The following is a 19,388-nucleotide window of genomic DNA, read 5'->3' as shown; positions in this document are numbered from 1 at the left end:
CTTGATGTCATTATGGTGTAGAGAGACCCACACCATCATTTCTGTCCTGGGGTACCAAATTGAAGTGGTAGATCTAGAACACCACACTTTTCTCCAACCTTCTGTCTCCCTAAGCTACACACTTGGGAAAGAAGATCCTGTTCCAGTGCTCCTCATGTGTGGGTTTAACCCCTTTGCTTCTCCCTCATGACTTCCTAATCAGAAGGCTCTTATCTTCTGGACATGGAAGCTTCAGTGGAGAGGAATGATGTAGTCTCTTTCTGCAAGTACTTTTGCAATGTCTTTGTTGTCCTGGAACACTGCTTTTGAAGCTAAAAGTAAAGAATATGACATCCTTTTCTGCTGTTCTGCAGTAATTTTTCTTTTCCTGAGTTAGAGGATGCCTTAGAATGAATAGAGTGAGGGAAAGTTCTTGGGGCAACTTTTTTTTTTTTTACAATAGTAATTATAGAGCATGGATTTTTAATGGATTTCATACTGCAATGAAGACATGAAAACATTCCTTCCTCTCTTCTTTCTCCACCAAGAACCAATCAGGTTCTAGCATTTTCTTAATTTTATCTTATGATCGGATTCTCTTTCATTGCCATGGCTACTCCCTTCTAGTGGCCTCCCCAGCATTTTGCAATAGCCTTCCAGCTAGGCTTTAGTCTGACTCTGTCTTTTGCATCCTACATACTGATTCCACATGAATCTTTCTAATAAATAGTACCAAAACCTTCAAGGATGTTATATTGCCTCTGAAATAAATTACATCGACATCCTGTATAGTCCAACACCAACCTATTTTATAAAATTCACCTCCTATTTCTTCTTGTAATGAAATCTCTAATTTATTTGTGCAGAAGAAAACACTGAATACTTACTATGTTCTGGACACTGGGAAATGGGTGAAAGATTTCACTCAGACTGAAAGATTCTTTTTTTTTTTTTTTTTTAACATCTTTATTGGAGTATAATTGCTTTACAATGGTGAAAGATTCTTAATGATAAGAACTGTGACCAACAAGAAACTAAGGAAACAGTGGGAGTGCTTATTACTTTGATAGGTTTCATGCCTCTATGCACTTTTTCTAATTCAGCCAGGCTGAATTACTAATGTAATTAAAAAATTTTAGTAATGTGGCTACATTATAAAAAGTAAAAGCAAACATGAAATTAATGTTAATAATACATTTTATTTAACTCAGTGTGTGTAAAATACTATGATTTCAACTAATCAACATACAATTATTAATAAGATAGTTTACATTCTTTTTTTATTCTAAGTTTTCAAAATCTGTTGTATAGCTTACACTGTCAGCACCTCTTAATTTGGACTACCCACGTTTTAAGTCCTCCATAGCCATGTGTCACTAGTGGTTACCATATTGGATAGTTGTGTCTAGAGCATTATTTTGCCAAGAGTAAGTCCTTGATAAGGACTGGAAAACTGATTCATCAGTAGAGTGAATGGCATTTAAGAAGAGATGCAGGGAAGGGAACCATCATGTACCAACCACATATTATGTACTTGCACTGTTAAAAGCCCTGTAGTTCATTTTCTTTTTTCCTCAAAGCGGAGTCTGAGATAAGCATTTGGGAGAAGGTAATCTATTAGAGAGATGACTCCAGGAAGCTAATTAAAGGTACATTATTGAGCCAGTTTTGCTATGGGCAACTGGTGCTCAATTCTACTGTGGACCCTCCAAACAACTGTATAGAATGGGCTTCAGAATTGTCCCTTCAAAAATGGAAGACTGAGGCATTTATCCACTCACTCCCATTCCTCATTGGTTGAGGGTTGCCTCTCTGGTTGTTAACTGCTCCATGTTTCTGGAATGTTCTCAGAAGGATGAAAAATTTTACATCTTCAGAACAAGTCCTGAGGCAGAAAAGTTGAGAAATAAGGCAGACACTTGGGGTAGAGTTTTGCCATCAGCATGGGAATTATCTACCACCAGTTGGAATCAGTGATGGACCAGACACATGGCAAAGCCTCTGCTATGCATACATTATATAATACTTGCGAAATAGACATTATTATTTCCAGTTTAAAAATGGGGAAACCGAGAATCAGACAAATTCTCATTCCTGTTCAAGATGACATAGCTTTTAAGTGATAAAGTGTGTTTCTATACACATATGACTCATGACAAGGTCCACAAAGGACATATTTTGGGAGATTTTTCTTTTTTTAGGGAAAAAATCCAGAGATTTTTTTCTTTTATTACATCTAATTTATTATTCCAGAAATTTAGACAAATCTACAAAGTAGGTGTTGATTAAAGTCTCTTTAACCAGTTTTTTTTTTTTAATTAATTTATTTATCGTGGCTGAACCAGGTCTTAGTTGTAGCATGTCGGATCTTTGTTGCCGCGTGTGGGATCTTTAGTTGCAGCATGAGGGATCTAGTTCCCTGACCAGGGATCGAACCTGGGCCCCCTGCATTGGGAGCCCAGGTCCCACTGGACCACCAGGGAAGTCCCTAACCAGTTTTTTTGACAGGGAAGTACAATAAGCTTTACAGCAGAGGCTCATAAGAATATGATATACTATTAAAAATGCACATTTGCTGTTGTGCTTGATGTGTTCTCTGACCTTCAGAAAAAAATTTCCAATAAATTTTGTAAGCTCACTTATTTCCATTATTCACTGCTGAATTTCTAGTGCAGAGCTCATTTTCAAGTTGATTATTAGTACAACAGATCCTCCCTAAATGGAAGAGACTGAACACATCACACACTGGACAGCTCCCATTATCTGAAATAGCCATAAGCCGCTGTAATGTTAGAGATTTGGTTTAAAGGATTGTGCTCTTGGAAGACTGGCTGTGGTTATTTGTGAGGCAGAACAAATTATAAAACTATTATGGCTTCAGAGATGTATGTTTCTAATGACTGCTCTTCACCAGTCCATAAAATGTCTGCTTTTAAAAAAACGGGTGAAATATTAGAGCCTTAAAAGATTAGATCATTGGGATATTATTAAAAATGTCTTTATAGAACCTGGATGCAAGGCCACTGGGGTATATAACTTACCAGGAATACTGACAGGAAGTCATCTGCATAAAGAAAGAAAGGCAAGTTTAAAAATGAAAAAGAAAAGGCTTAATAACAAAATAGTAATAAAACGGACCTTGAAAAACAATTGAAAGAATACTGTTACCTGTGTTTTCCTCTGCAAAGGGCTATGGAATTGGAGTTACTCAGGGGTGAGAGAGGGAAGACAAAGAAGCCTTTTCTTTGTCTCTATATGCTTCTGTATTTACTTGAATTTTATATACACAAACATGTATCGTGTATAATTTGTGCAACTAAAAATAACTAAATATGCATAAAAATATCTAAAAATAACCTTAGGCTAGAATGCCACAAGTAGACTTACATTTCAGTTTTATTCTGCTATTTTCACCTCCAGTATAACATTCAAATCTAATAACTGCAGGAAAATAATGATGAAGGAAGGGAACCTTCAGAATATTTGATGTTATCAACAGTTCCATTTTGTAGTTAGGGATGCATTCCAGGTTCTCAATGTTTTCTTCAAAAATTAAATTTTACTGTTAAATATGATTTTATCCTGTCAGACTCATTCTATGCAGTGGAGGACATGGTGCCTTGTGCTAATAAGCACTCAATAGAAACTTTTTGGATGTTACAATGATGAAAAACCTACCTGAAACAGAGAAGGAATATTTGACAAAAAAAGGGGAAACTAAGTGTTTAATATTTAATATCTCCTTTTGATCTCTTCTTTTTTTTTTTTTTTAAAAGGGTGGAGGTTGATGGCAGTTAGTCATGGAGGGAACCCTGGAGGAGGAGACCCAGGGTTGGGGTAGTGTTTTTTTTTTTTTTAAGTATTTATTTATTTATTTATGGCTGTGTTGGGTCTTCGTTTCTGTGCGAGGGCTTTCTCTAGTTGTGGCAAGCGGGGGCCACTCTTCATCGCGGTGCGCGGGCCTCTCACTATCGCGGCCTCTCTTGTTGCGGAGCACAGGCTCCAGACGCGCAGGCTCAGTAATTGTGGCTCACGGGCCCAGCTGCTCCACGGCACGTGGGATCTTCCCAGACCAGGGCTCGAACCCATGTCCCCTGCATTGGCAGGCAGATTCTCAACCACTGCGCCACCAGGGAAGCCCTGATCTCTTCTTTAGAAGTATTTATTTTAAAGTATTTTTCTTATTAAAGTCATTTGTGCTTTCTTAGAGATATATTTGGGGTCCTGCTTGGCCTGTTTTATTGGAGTTACCTCTGTTCCTGACATTTGGAAGAAAGGGGTTGGGTGCCCGTCTTATTTTGAACAGCTGACTTCCCATTCCTGGTCCCAGCTGATTGAACCGAACACGGAGCCCTAATTCAAGCTGAGCCAATCAGCTTGCCTATTGTGTATCTGAGGGAGACAAAACAGTCAGGTGATGGTGGTCTCTGGAACTACGGGCTGAGACCAAAGCAGCCACATTGGGATCCTGTGCATTGATCCACAAGCAGAGGAAATCAAAGGAATGATTCAGATTCCCAGAAGGAAGCATAAGAGAGTAAGAGGTGATGTGCTCAGTGAGAGCAGGGACAAAAAGAATTGTTGTCCTGTTTTATTGCTTTCAGATTTAAATTTCTTGTGAGACCTGGCCCTGCTTTCTGTCTTTGGTTATATGGGATGGTCCCAAATACTAGCTTGTTTAAGATAGATTGAGTGAGCTTTGATTTTTGCAAAAAAATTTAGAGAATATGTAAGAAATTCAAATTGCCTGTAAAATCATACCCAATGTAAACATTTCCTTTCAGTCTGTTTTGTTCCTATAGAAGTGCTATAATCATACTCTCTATAAAATCTCCTGTTTTTCTTTTTTACAAAGTTGTGAGCATTTTCCTATTTTGTTAATCCCAATGCTGGTTGAAGCCAGCTCTCATTTATTAGGACCTACCATCATACGACTGAACAGGTCTGGAGAAAAACATCACCTTGCTGACTGGTCTCTTTTTTTTTTTTTTTTTTTTAAATATTAATATATATTTACTATTTTTTAAAAAATTTTATTTATTTATTTATTTTATTTTTGGCTGTGTTGGGTCTTCGTTTCTGTGCGAGGGCTTTCTCTAGTTGCGGCAAACGGGGGCCACTCTTCATCGCGGTGCGCGGGCCTCTCACTGTCGTGGCCTCACTTGTTGCAGAGCGCAAGCTCCAGACGCGCAGGCTCAGTAGTTGTGGCTCACGGGCCCAGTTGCTCCGTGGCATGTGGGATCTTCCCAGACCAGGGCTCGAACCCGTGTCCCCTGTATTGGCAGGCAGATTCTCAACCACTGCGCCACCAGCGAAGCCCTGGTCTCATTCTTAACTCATTAGTATTAACCACAAATGGTCACTTAATAACTGTCTGGCAACAATACTGCATTTCTCTAGTTCTCCACTTGCCATTGCCCAAAGACTGTTTTCTTCTTTCTTCTCTCTTCTCAGTGTTTCCTCCTCCATCCTCACTCTTTGCTGAGATCTTGTTTCCTATTTTACTGGCATGATAGAAGCCACCAGAACAGTTATAGTATGCCCCTACCAGCATGTCTACCCACCCAAATGCTCTGTGACCATATATTCTATCTTTCATTACTACAGGTGAACTTGCCACACTCTTGGCTAAGGCCAGTCCCTTCCACTGGCTCACCAATTTCCATCCCCTGTCACATGTTTAAGGACCGCACATCAGCAGTTGGCTTTTCTCTTCTGTAAAATCATGTTTTCTCTGCTGCCTGCTCATTTTCACGAGCTTATAAAATGCTACTATTTCTCCTATCTTAGGGAGAAAAAAATTTCTAGAGTCTATTTCACTTTATTTACTGGGTCATTTTTCTGCTTCTGTGAAAAGCAAACCTTCTCAATGGTTCTATCTCCTTGTTATCTGCAGTTTGCTCATCTCCTGTTTTCTAATCAGGCATTCATTCTCATGACTCCTGCAAAATAGCTCTTATAAAATTGCCATTGACTTTCAGGTAGCTAAAACCAGTGCTTGCTCTCAGTTTTCATCTTACTTGAGCTGTTGTCAGTATTTGACAGATGATCACTCTTCCCTTAAATATTTTCTTCACTTGACTTTTAGGATACTGTACTCTTGGTTCTGTTCTTACTTTACTGGCTCCTCCTTTTCGGGATCATTTGCTCCATGCCCTGTGCTCTGGTCCCTCTGTATATTCCCAGTCTCTAACATTGGTGTGCCCCAGACTCAGCCTCAGATCTCTACGTTTTCTACACTCACTGTCTAGGTGATCTCACTTAATACAATGGTTTTAAATACTACCTATATACTAAGGGCTTTCAGATTTACTTTTCAAGCCCAGACCTTTCTCCTCATCTCCAAATTCACATACCCGACCCCCTACTCAAAACTTCCTCTTGGATGTCTAATAAGCATCATAAATCCCCAAATGTCTGATGGCCTCAGGACTCGAACCTTGGAACTCTTCTTTATTTTTTTCTCTCCTTTCCTTCTTTATTTTTATTTTTTTCAGATAGTATTATTGAGATATAATTCACATAGCATACAATTCAACCATTTGAAGTGTACAATTCAATGGTTTTTAGTATATTTAGAGTTGTGCAATGTTTACCATAATCAATTTTAGAACATTGTCATCACTGTCAAAAGAAACCCCCTTCCCCTTAGTTTTTACCCCCTACTTAGCTTTCCTTCCCACCATTCCCAGCCCTAGGCAACCACTGCCTCTATAGATTTGCTTATTCTGGACATTTCATATAAATGGAATCATACAATATGTGGTCCTTTGTGACTGGCTTCTTTCTCTTAGCATAATGTTTTCAAGGTTCATACACGTTGTAGTATGTATTTCATTCCTTTTGATTTCCAAATTACATTCCATTGTATGAGTATACCACACTTTAACCATTCATCGGTTTATAGTTGGGTTGTGTCCACTTTTTGACTTATGAATACTCTTGCTGTGATCATTGATACACAGCTGACCCTTGAACAACACAGGTTTGAACTGCACATGTTCACTTATATGTGGATTTTTTTCAATAAATGGGTACTACAGTAATACATAATCCATGTTTGGTTGAATCTGAGGATGTAGAACCATGGATATGGAAGGCTGATTATAAAGTTATACTCTAGTTTTCAACTGCAGAAGGGTCAGTGCCCTTAAGCCTCATGTTGTTCAATATTTTGTATGGACATGTTTTCATTTCTCTTGGGTATATACCTAACAGTGGATTTGCTAGATTATAGGATAACTCTAGGTTTAACCTTTGAGGAATTGCCAGACTGCTTTCCAAAGCAGCTTGGAAGTCTTTTCTGTCGGTGCTCATTCCATTGATCTCATCCAGTCCATGATTTTAAATATCATCTATGTACTGAAAACTTGGAGATTTACATCTGCAGTGTAGAGCTTGCCCCTGAATGCCAGATTCATATGACCCATTCATTGTCCATTAATACATCTATCACTGAACTCCTGATTTTCTCCTTTGCCTCATGCTGCTAACTTCAAGCTTGCATTTCCTCTTGTCTTTTTCTCAGTTAGTGATGATTCCATTCTTCCAATTGCTTAGGACAAAAACTCAAGAGTCACTCTTGACTCCTCTCTATCCCAACCCACATCTGATCGGTCAGCAAATCTTGTTGGCTCTACTTTCAGAATACTCTCCCTACTTCTTCTGTATAGTAGCGCCTCTGCTACAGTCCCAGTTCAAATCACTGTCACTTCTGTACTGCATTATTGTAATGTTACAGGAAGGAGGACCCCTTCCAGGGCCCAAGAGTGGGCTCTTGTCTAACACTTGGAAATGAATTGTCCAAGGAGACACACGTGCTGACAAAGCAAGAGACTTTATTGGGAAGGGGCGCCCGGGTGGAGAGCAGCAGGGTAAGGGAACCCAGGAGAACTGCTCTGCCACGTGGCTTGCAGTCTCGGGTTTTATGGTAATTGGGTTGGTTTCTGGGTTGTCTCTGGCCAATCACTCTGACCCAAGGTCCTTCCTGGTGGCATGAGCGTCACTCAGCCAAGATGGATTCCAGTGAGAAGGATTCTGGGAAGTTGGTAGGACATCTGGACTGGAGTCTTCTCTCTCCTTTTGACCTTTCCCAAATTCTTCTGGTTGGTGGTAGCTTGTTCCCCATTCCTTACCAGGACCTCCTGTTTAAGATAACGCATGCAAGTGGTTACTATGGTGCCTGGCCAGGGCGGCAGTTCCCCTAACAGTAATAGCCTCCTAACTGATCTCCCTGCTCCAGCTTTGGTTGCCCTTCAGTCTATTCTCAACAGAGCATGATGGATGAACTTTTCAAAACCCTCAAATGGCTTTCCACCTCATTCAGAGCAAAATTTTAAGTCTTTAAAATGGCCTGTGAGGCTCCCAGCAAAGCAGCCCTCCTTTCTTCTCTGATGATACACTTTCCTCTTTGCTGAAAGACCCTTAACAAATACTTTAATAGGCCCATCTAAGGGATTTACCTGGCTGAGGAAGCCAGTTCTTCTTCTGTCCCACCCTTACGCCTTTCTTTGTTCCAAAGCTTTAACTGTTGTCAGATCCCAGTGTACTCTGGGAACCAATTTAAAAGCAAAATTCTGAGATGAAAGAATTCCCACAAAAAAATTGAAAAACTTTGTTAATTTATATCAGAATTTTATGTGTGTGTGTGTGTGTGTGTGTGTGTATTCTGAGGGAGTGTGTGTGTGTGTGTGTGTGTGTGTATTCTGAGGGAGTAAGGCCAAAGGAGAACTGATGATTTTAGATCATGCTGATTTTAGCATGATGGGGACATTCATTAAGATTCTGGATTCAATGTGCCTCTTCAAGCTGGGAGTAATTCTACTTGTTTGCTTGCTCGGTTGACTTGTGAGAAACAAAGCCTCACACTGTGTTTGAATCAGAAACAACCAGTGGCATTATTATTCTACAAACTAGCGGATGTTGGGAAAGAAGAACAAACTGAACTGATTTCTTCTCACTCAAAATTTTTATAATATATGTAGTTTGGAAGACTGTAGGGGGAAAAAAGGGAGAGGGGTGAGTTTCTTACATATAAATAAATGTAAGTGAATAAGGCCAGACATGTTCATTTAACAATACTGTTTGTTTTTGATCCATTCGAATACCCTCAAACAAAATTTAAAATTTGTTAGGACTTTGAGGGGTAAGATTCATTCACTTGTTCATTCACTAAGATATTTATTGAATATCCAGTATGTTCACACAGTTTTCTCGGCACGGGAGACACAGCAATAAACTAGGCAGATGAAAATTCCCTCATGTAATTGGTAGTCTAGTAGAAGAAAACAGAGGATAAACAAATAAATTGAAAAATATAGTATGTTAGAAGGTGATCTGTGTAAGGAGAAAAATAAATCAGGATAAATTAAGATTACCAGGGTGGGGAAGGGTTTAACTTTAAAAAAGTGTTGCAGGGAATGTGTCACTGAGAATGTATTATTTGAGCCATGGCCTGAAGGAGGTGTTGAAGTAGCTTGTGCATTTCCAGGGCAAGAATATTCTAGGCAGAAAGAACAAGAAGGGCACAGGTCATGAACAGGATTGGCTTGATGGAGGAAGAGAGTAACTGGAGTGAAGTGAGCCAAGGTGATAATAGTAGGAGATCAGAAGTATAAAGTTGAGCCAGTTTGGATTATTTCTTTACCAATAAGATGAAGAACAGAAGATGATACAGTAAGGAGTGAAGGATAAGAAACAAACATTGATGTTAAACATGGCCTGAAGTCCTCCATCAGCAAATGGAAATGATATATCCAGGACTGGGTCCAATCCAGGTGTAAAGGAAGAAATAAGTTTCATGAGTAGTTTCATTAACTCTCACCTTGCCTCCTCCTGCTCTATTGCACTCCACTCTCATGGGAGAATTACTTCAGATCGTTGACTAAAGAGGAAAGCATTTGAGTTTGGTTAAAAATGGGTCTCTACACATTTGTACCAATAAGAAGTAGATTGCTGCAACTTCATTCCCTCCCTTAGGAATGGCCCTGCAGGACAGTGGACATAGAAAATTCTCCCAGTGGACATAAATTCAAACCATTTATCTTTTTGTTCACTTTGTTAATAGAAAGCCTGAGGTAAGTATCTATACTGATTGATGAGCAGTGGCTAATGATATAATCAGATTGTCAGGGACCTAAAAGAAACAGAATTGTAAGACTGATCATAAAGAGTTTGTGAGGAGACATATATGACTGAACCTCTTTCAGTGAGGTTCCAAAGTGTGACTAAATGTATCCTATGTGAATGACCACCAAAAGGATAAGCTTTTAATGATCATGTGGACAAGATGACTCACTCCATTTATGCTGCCCTGCCTCTTTCTCAAGCCTCCTTACTATTGGTAAAAGTGGATATGGTGACAGGTATTAAAACATGGACTCCTCAAAAATCTGACTTGGCTGTACTTTCCAGCAACAGCTATCAACCTTGAGCTTGCAGTGTAGTACCATACCCTGGGGAGGGCAGCTAGATGCCTTCCATCATGGGGGGGTGTGTGACACTTTAAATTTTAATTTGCCTTTCCTCCCAGTTTTTTTTTTCTTTTAGTATCACTATTCATGGACTAACTATTTTATGAACTATTATGGTATTCTAGCCAACTGCCCTCTGACCAAGGAAGTTTATTTTACAGTGAAAGAAGTGGGGCAAATGGTAGTTAAGTGGTCTAAGGTACATCAGGGCCCAGAAACATCTGTGGTCTAACTGGAGTCTTGAATACAGTATAGCTGAGATACAACACCTTGTGAATAGCCGACCATCTTGTAATATCTTTTTTAGCTAATGATTAATATACAGTATTATTTCTCCCATAGATTGAATATATGGGTTTGGAGGCCATAGACTGGAAGTGAGAGTGGAACTTCTCCTAATTGTACCTAATAATCTACTTGAAAATGTTTTACCTCCCATCCCCATTCTTCTGGATTTAGTTTGAATATTTTAGTATTTAATAGTGGGCTGTTTTCACTTGGGATATAGCAATCATTCCATTAAACCTGAAGCTTAGACTGCCTCTTGGCCATTTAAGTTTACTCATGCCGCTGGGTAAATGGGCAAAAAGGAAGTAATTGATTAATCATGTCAAAGGTTTCACTACACAGTGTGTCCGGAGAGCAGCATAGATAGAATGAAAGTAATCTTCATGGATAGAATGAAAGTAGAATTTCCTTTTAGTACTGCCATGTCCACTAGTACAGTTTAATAAAAGACTGAATGAAGCAAACGCTTTATAAGCAGAAGTATCAATGGCTCAGATACATCAGGACTGAAATTTCGAGCCATCCACTAGGTGAAGAGCCATGAGTGTCTGGAGTACTGGTTGAAGGTGCTCCATGAATGAGTCATGCAGAAGGGAGTTCATGAGTGCTGTCCTTTCTTAAAGGAAAGCCATGGAGTTTATCAAGGCCTCCCTTTCTTTGTGGGCCCTAAACTTCAACTTTTGTTTCCCAGCCCCACAAGACTATAGGAAGCTCTGCTCATCTTTTGATTCTCCACTGAGAATTAGCAAAGGCCGTAAGAGGAAAAGTCACTCTTACTGTCAGGTTCACCTCCCTGCACTTCCCTCCTCTCTTGGATTTGAGCCCCATGAGTCCTCATATCCTTAGTAGCTTTATGACATATTCACACGGATTTTTAAAAATTCCGTTTTTCTAGTTTACTTGCTAGGGTACTAATCTGTGATTAGCAGACTCATAGAACCATATTCCTTTCCTTCTAGCACTAATCTCAGTTTTCAATTGTAAACTCATTTCTGTGATAATTTGCATAATACCTGTATTCCCCACAACATGGAATTAGACACCATACCTGTTTTTGCTCAGTGTAGTATGTGTGACCTAGCACAGTGCTAAGCACATAGCAGACACTTAATACTAGTAAGTCAATGAATGAACCTTGGACAACCTGCTTGTTATTAAAAACATGTACCTATTAAGTGTAAAACATCAGAGTCAAGATATGCCATTTACAGTGTGAAAATATCTAATCTCAAATCCTGTCATTTATACTTAAAAACAAAACAAAACAAGACTGGATCAAGGCTTTGTCTTACATGGACTTTAAATGGCTCAGAAGGGAATGAGTATGTGCAGAAATCATTGCACACAGTGAATGACTATCCCCTGGGAGGGAGCAGCACTAAAGAGTGACATAGAAACAGCTGGTGGTACAGACTCTAAGCAGTTCAGAGCCACTCAGAAAGCGGGCACCGATGATTGTTGAAAAGTTAGCCTTAAATGCCGGGAGGAGAGGCCACATGCTGCCAGTGTCTAGGTAGCAACTGAATAGAGTTTAAACTGAGTCAATATGGTGTGAAAATGGTCTGTGGTTACCCTGGGGGGGAAAAAGATCAACAGATGAGTAAGTCGTTAGAAACACAAGGTATGATACCTATTTAGTTGGAGACCCAGAATCCAATGTATGTTTGAAACCTGTGTGTGTATTTATGTATGTTGTTTTCACTGTTTTATTTTATACTTGATAAATGGAGCGACTAAGTGAGAGAATAATAATTTATATTTGCTGTCTGCATAAATATTTATATCTGTGCATACACATAGATACATGTAAATACATAATGATTAACGCTTTCTTGGTTATAAATCCTTGAAAGAACTCTTAACTACTCTGTCCTTATTTCTTAATTAGGCAATATGAAGCCCCCATAATAGTTACTAGCTGTGAATAAGAGTACTATAAAAGTTACTCATGTAATTACCTCAGAAACTCCAACTTTACTGAAGTGACAAGTCACAGAGTTAAATAACAGTTGGAAAAACAAAGTAGCTCACTATCTATAAAAAGTCACCCAGCCTGCCAGTTTCTGGATGAAGTTGAATAGGGTAGTACATTTAGAAATAGAAGTGTGTTCATCCTAGATAATCCCAATTAAGCATTTTTTTATGATCAATTTTAATTTTCAATTGCATCATTTAAGAAGAAACTTTATTCAGAACTATTGCATTCAGCTTCTGGTAACAAAGACACAGATAGGCTAAACAAAGTATGGGTCATAGTCTCTTATGTAACAGAAGTCTAAAAGAATGCTGTCCTAGGCGTGTACGAAAGCTCCATGGTCGTTAGGGTACCAGACTCCCATCTTTACAGCATGGATTTGCGTCTTCAAGGTCACATGATGTCTCCTGGAACTCTAGACATTGTGAACATGTTTCAGGCAAAAGGGGGGGAGGAATAAATGACAAAAGCATCTTTTTCCCAGTTGAGTCAGCCTCTTTTAAAGCAGTTTCCAGAAAGCCAGCAATGAGTTCTTACACTGCATTAGTCTTCTGTCATGGCAAGGGAGGTTGGAAAATGTCAACATTGAGCTGGGTACATTGTCACCAGGAATAAAATTGGAATTCAACAGAATACAAGAAAGAAAGGATAAAATAAATAAAGGGTTCTGTTGCAGAGATTCAAAGTCATCACAAAAATTTCAGTGCTATAGCTATTTTTAGATACCTAACATGTGCTAGGCTGTCCACTACATCCTGGGGCACAAAAACAAATATTATATTGGGCCAGTTCTCAAGGATTTGATTGTTTAGCGGAGGAGACAGACTATAAATAGCTCCTCTCAAGTTATGTGGTAATAATGAGAGGTTTGCTGGAGGTATGTGGGACAGCAGAGTGAACTCAGTCCAAGCCAGAGGTTTGGGCTTCCTGGAAGAGATGTTCCCAGGATCTAATCTTGAAGGATAGGTAAGAGCTGAGTGACATTTCAGGCTTAGGGACACCATAAGGGAAGCTAAATATGAAGGCAACATCATTGTTTAATAGGAATTGAAAGCAGTTGGTGATTATTCGAAGGTAAAATGGAAGGTAGTTGTGAAAAAGTAAAGAGTCAAGTTATAGAGGGCCTAGTCTGTTAACTGAGTAACAATGCTATGGAAAGCCTTGAAAGGGGTTTAAGCATGGAAACTCCACAGTCAAATTGAATTTTAGGTACGTCATTCTGGCTGCTATGTGGGGAAGGCTTCAAAGGTGAGCAAAATTGAGATAAGAAGAGTTATTAGGAGGCTATTTCAGTAGTCAAGGTAAGAAAGAATGGAAACCTGATTAGGCAGTAGTAGTAGGGATGGGAAGAAGGATTATAGAATCATGTGGGAGGAGTAATTAGTTAGTGAATGAAAAGATGTGGGGAGACAGAAAGGAGTTTAGAATGACTACAAGATTTACGGTTTAGGAAACTAGGTAGATGATGGCACCATTAATTGAAATTGTAAATGTAAGAGAAGGAAGAACAGGTTGGGGTGGGAGTGGGAGAGTGGGAAAAAAGATGAGCTCTGTTGGAACATGTTGAGTTTGAAGTGTCTGTGTAACATCTAGTTGGAAATAGTTAGTAGGCAATTAGATATAAAAATATGAAGCATGTGATCAAGGTGGAAGAAATATATATTTTAAGTCATAACTTATAGGTAGTTAAATCCATGTGAATAGATGGGTTTGCCTTTGGATAGAGGGTAGGCAGAGAGAAACACCAGGTTAAGGTAGAGACTCTGCTGACACCATAATTTGAGGGAGAAACACCTGCTAAAGGCAAGGAAGAAATGTTAGACTGAGTGGTTATTGAGCCAAACAAAATAAAACAGGATTACTAAGGGCTTCGCATGGACCAGGTACTGTACTGTGGCTAATAATCCTGCCATGAACATGACAGACATAGTCTCTTTCTTCATAGAGCTTAGAGTATAGGGGATTTGTATGTTAAATAGAATTGACATTATTGTTATGAATGATATATCAATAAATGAAAAGAACATATTCTTGGAGTTCGAAAGATAGTGACTACAGCTAGTTTGGAAAAGGCTTCCCTGAGGAAGTCATATTTTAGCTAAGACCTAATGAAGAGATAACTAAGTGAGGGGAGGTGGTTAGAAATCGAGACAAAAGTACGACAAGAGTACAGCAGTCCAGCAAGAGCAGAGGCCCCGGATCTGGGGAGAACTTGATGCATTTGAGTTGAGATGTCAACATCTAGAACACAAGAGGGGAGAGAAGTACGTGACACACATGGCAAAGTAGGGAGGAGCTAGGTCACGCAGGACTAAACAGTTCTTATTTATGCCATATTCCAAGAGAAATGGGGATCATATGCAATGACCAATTTAAAATTCTTTTGTCTGCCTAGCTTCCTTTTTTCCTCTTTTTTTAACTGCCCCTTTTCTACTCTATGAGATTTTACTAGAATTTTCAGTTACCTGGGTGGACAAAACAAATAGAAAGCAGTCACATGAAAAGTTGCCTAAGTCCTCAGGGAGATGCAAATTTTAACACAATAAGTTACCACCATGCACTCATGATAATAGCTATAATTAAAAAGACCACTAATTCTAAGTGTAGGTGATGTGGAGCAGTTGGAATTCTCAGATGTTACTAATGAGAATTAAATTTGTACAACTATTTCAAAGACTGGGCAATATCAATTATATAGCTAAACACATAAGCCTATGAATTAGTAATACTGTTGCTAGGTGTATAGCAACAGAAATGCATACATTATGTGCACCAAAAGGCATGTATATGAATGTCCTTAGCAGCTTGTTCACAATAACCTTATAAACTGGGCACAACCAAGACATTCATCAACAGTAGAGTGGACAAATAAATTGTGATGTAGTCATGCAATGGAAACCTACAAGGCAATGACAATGAATAAGCTACTGCCATGTGCAACACTGTAGAATGAATCTCATGTACATAATTTTGAGGGAAGGAAGCCAAACACAAACACAGTGTGTGATTCCATTAATATAAAGTTCACAAACTGGAAAAGTTAATGGATAGTGGTGGAAGTCAAGGTGGTAGTTCCTTTTGAGGGTATAGGTGGGATACTGGTTGTGTTTTACTTCCTCATCTGTGGCTGTCTCAAGCGTATATGTTTTCTTGGTGAAAATTCATCAAGCTGTACGTTCATGATTTGTCTGCTCTTCTGTATGTAAGTTATACAATAATTAAAAGTTTCCTTAAAAAGTGGAACTTGTAAAAACAGAGTAGAATGGTGGTTACAAGGGGTTGGGGCCTGGGGGAATTGGGGAGATGTTGTCTAAGGGCACAAACTTGAAACTAGTAGATAAATAAGTCCTGGAGATCTAATGCACAGCACAGTGATTATAGTCAATACTGTATTATAAACTTACAAAATTGCTAAGAGACTAGATCTTAAATACTCTCACCACAAAATGAAATAATTATGTGGTGTGGTGGAGGTGTTAGCTAATGCTATGATGGTAATCATAATGCAATATATAAAGGTATCAAATCAAAACATTATACATCTTAAACTTACACAATGTTGTATGTCAGTTATCTCTCAATTGAAAAAAGAGAAACAGAATCTCAAGAGGGCATGTGTGTATTGGAATAGATGCTTAATCAATCATATTTGCATTTATCTCAGGATAAAATTAGGAGGTTTTTTAAAACTGAGGGTTTTTTTCCTTTCTCACATTTTTTTTTCTCAGTGTTCTGCAGTCTTTATCATTTCCGGCAGTGGCATCCATTAGCTAAGAGTAAGAACAGATTCAGCCTAGAAAAAGAAGTCCATTGATTATTTGAAACCCATACCAGTGATAAGAATCTTAAAAGCCTAAGTTTTCTATTTTCAGCTTCATTGAGGTATAGTTGAAAGCCTAAGTTTTCAATGAAAAGCCTAATTCTTGAGCCAGAAAAGTTTTTATGAATCTCCCCAAGGTGGGATTTTTATCATCGATGGTCAGAGCCTGAAGAAAGAGTATGTAGAATTTATTCATAAATAAGAGAGAAGATTCAAAGCCAGATTCCAGATTCCTCTGACATACAGAGAAGTGTTTTTGTTTGTTTGTTTGTTTTTGTTTTTTACACTTTTGGCAGGTGAGTGGAGCTTCAGAATTGAGATTAGGGAGCAAGAGAGTTAACAGCTGGTGTGGATATCTAAGAAAGTGTTGAGGCACCCTTCTCTCTTTCCAGTTTTAGATCTTGAAGGGGTTGGCGTTGGGGGAATTATAGGAATGTCCAACCTATTCTGTGAATCTGAGAGCAGAGGAAGCCCTATCTTGCTTTCCTGGGAGCAGCGTGGGGAGACTACAATGGCCAGAGATAAGCCTCATCCCACATGGCACTGGAGTGACAGAAGAGCAGTTGTTCAGCGAGATGCTGGATTGAACAGGTTTAAGGGCACACTGAGAGAGTTCAGCAAGCACATGCAGTGCAATGTGGAAAACAACAAAGACCCTCAGTTTCCTGAGGGGAAGAAGGGGGCACAAAGTGCTAAGAGATGACAGACAGACCCAAAGGGTTATGGATTAAATGAGATGATATATGTAGAGGACTTAGAATAAAAGCCAGTTGTTGTTGTTATTATCAGTAGGTTGGCTATCAGAAGCTGTGGAAGAACAGGGGACATCATTGGTGGTGGTTAGTCAAGATGAGGTCAATCTCAACAGAGGTCACTAAGGATAAAGGATAATTATGGAAAAGTTACCTTATACCTCACTCTCCCAAGGCCAGGATAATGTGTAATCATCACAGGATCATAGATCATCCTCAAGTGGAAGGAACACAGCTTGGAGAATCCTGAGGAGAATCTTGAAGTGGTTGATTGGTTGAATTGGAGTATTTAACCCAATGATGTAGTTAATCTTGCTTTTTCAAGATTCGGTTTTCTACTTCTAAGTGCATATGGGGTTTTAGAACTAAGCTGGTTTTCAGAGACCTAAAGGATGTTACTTCTCTGCACACTTGAAGTCTCTGACTGTAGGAACTCATGCTTGTTACACACTTACAAAACGTACTCTGGCTGTCATGTGGAGAACAGACTGGTGGAACACGGGAAGTGATTCAGGAAGATCATTTAGAAGACGTCGTCCTAGTCCAGGTGAGGGTTCACTTGGAGACTTGGCCTTTGGTGGTGGCTTTTGGTGAAGAGAAGTGGATGTGGTTCAAGATGTATTTAGAAGGTAGACTTGGCAGCCTTTAGTTGGTGATTGGATATGAGAAGCAGTGGAGACAAAGGTATCAAAGAAAGCTCCTAGGTTTCTGTCTGTGAGATAGCACACTGCAGGAACAGCAGGCCTCAAGTTCAGTTTTGAATATATTAAGTAATGAGATATCTGTAAAATATACAGACGGAGATGTTGCATAGGCTGTAGGCATGTGGATCTGTATTAAAAAGGAAGTTCTCAGCTGGAAATACAAAGTTGGAGTTATTGGCAAAGAGGTACTAATTGAAGCTATGAGGGTGGGTGAAATCATCCCGATGTAAATCCACGCAGGATACATATCTCTAGTGAGTGCCATTCCCATTCAACTCCTGGTCCTGTGTGAGAATGGAGAGTGAGGTTACAAGAGTGTCTGGAATACTTTCCTGAGGAAATTCCATGTATAATTGTCAGGTAAAGATAGGAGGTTCCATGAGAAGAGAATGAGAAGAACATTCTAGAAGTGGCTAGAGAAGAGAAAAAAAACACACACACACAAACCCAGGAGAGCCTAGTCTAACAGAGGTCAAGGAACAAGAGGGTTTTAATAGGAGAACATGGCCAAATGTGTTGAATGTTATTGAGAGCTCAAGTAACAGGACTGAAAATTGGCCTTCAGATTTCTTGACATGGAGGCGCTCTGGATGTTAGTGATGTGGTTTTGGTGGAGTGATGAGGGCAGTGAGCAGAGGACTGGATGGGAGATAAAGAAACAAAGATGATGACGATAGAACAACCTTAATGAAATTTGGTTCTAAATGGGAGGAGAGAAATAGGAATGACATTAGAGGGAAATGAGAGGTTAGGAGACATAATGCCCTAGAGAACCAGAAGTTCCTTTGAAAAACCCCTATTTAGAAAGGCAAGCATTCTCCTTTCTGTTCTTATCTCCAGTCTCTGATTAATTCCAAATAGCACAGAATTATCGACAGTGGTATACAACCTGTATATCAAGAAGGCATGATGTGCTGCCAGGGTTCTTCACTTCAGGTTTCAGAGCAAACTCGAGAAAAATAAAGAACCCAAAGCAAGTGCACTCATTAGGAGCATAACACTCCTTTCAGCTGCATACATCAGCTTCTCCCTGCCTCAAAAGGACAAGGATTTTGAAAGAGACTAAAGGTCAACTTATAAGAAAAAACTCAACTTTGGGACCCTTAACTAACCCCTTTAGGGCAAGGTCCATGTTTTTATTTGATTTTTTAAAAAATTAATTAATTACTTAATTAATTTATTTTTATGGCTGTGTTGGGTCTTCGTTTCTGTGCGAGGGCTTTCTCTAGTTGTGGCAAGCGGGGGCCACTCTTCATCGCGGTGCGCGGGCCTCTCATTATCGCGGCCTCTCTTGTTGTGGAGCACAGGCTCCAGACGCGCAGGCTCAGTAATTGTGGCTCACGGGCCCAGTTGCTCCGCGGCATGTGGGATCTTCCCAGACCAGGGCTCGAACCCGTG

General features: G+C 39.4%; 2 long non-coding RNA genes across 2 annotated transcripts in view; both read left to right on the top strand.

Annotated features, from left to right (window-relative positions):
• Positions 1-19,388, top strand: part of LOC309628723 — a 263,640-nt gene that overhangs the window by 16,616 nt on the left and 227,636 nt on the right. The gene's annotated exons all lie outside the window — the stretch shown is intronic.
• Positions 1-19,388, top strand: part of LOC309628726 — a 79,785-nt gene that overhangs the window by 8,654 nt on the left and 51,743 nt on the right. The window lies entirely within an intron of this gene.

This window comes from Balaenoptera borealis (assembly GCF_965194805.1).
Source record: "Balaenoptera borealis genome assembly, chromosome: 5".
Taxonomy (NCBI): Eukaryota; Metazoa; Chordata; class Mammalia; order Artiodactyla; family Balaenopteridae; genus Balaenoptera; species Balaenoptera borealis.
Note: the sequence above shows the minus strand (reverse complement) of the source record. Positions and strands in the feature narration are given on the sequence as shown.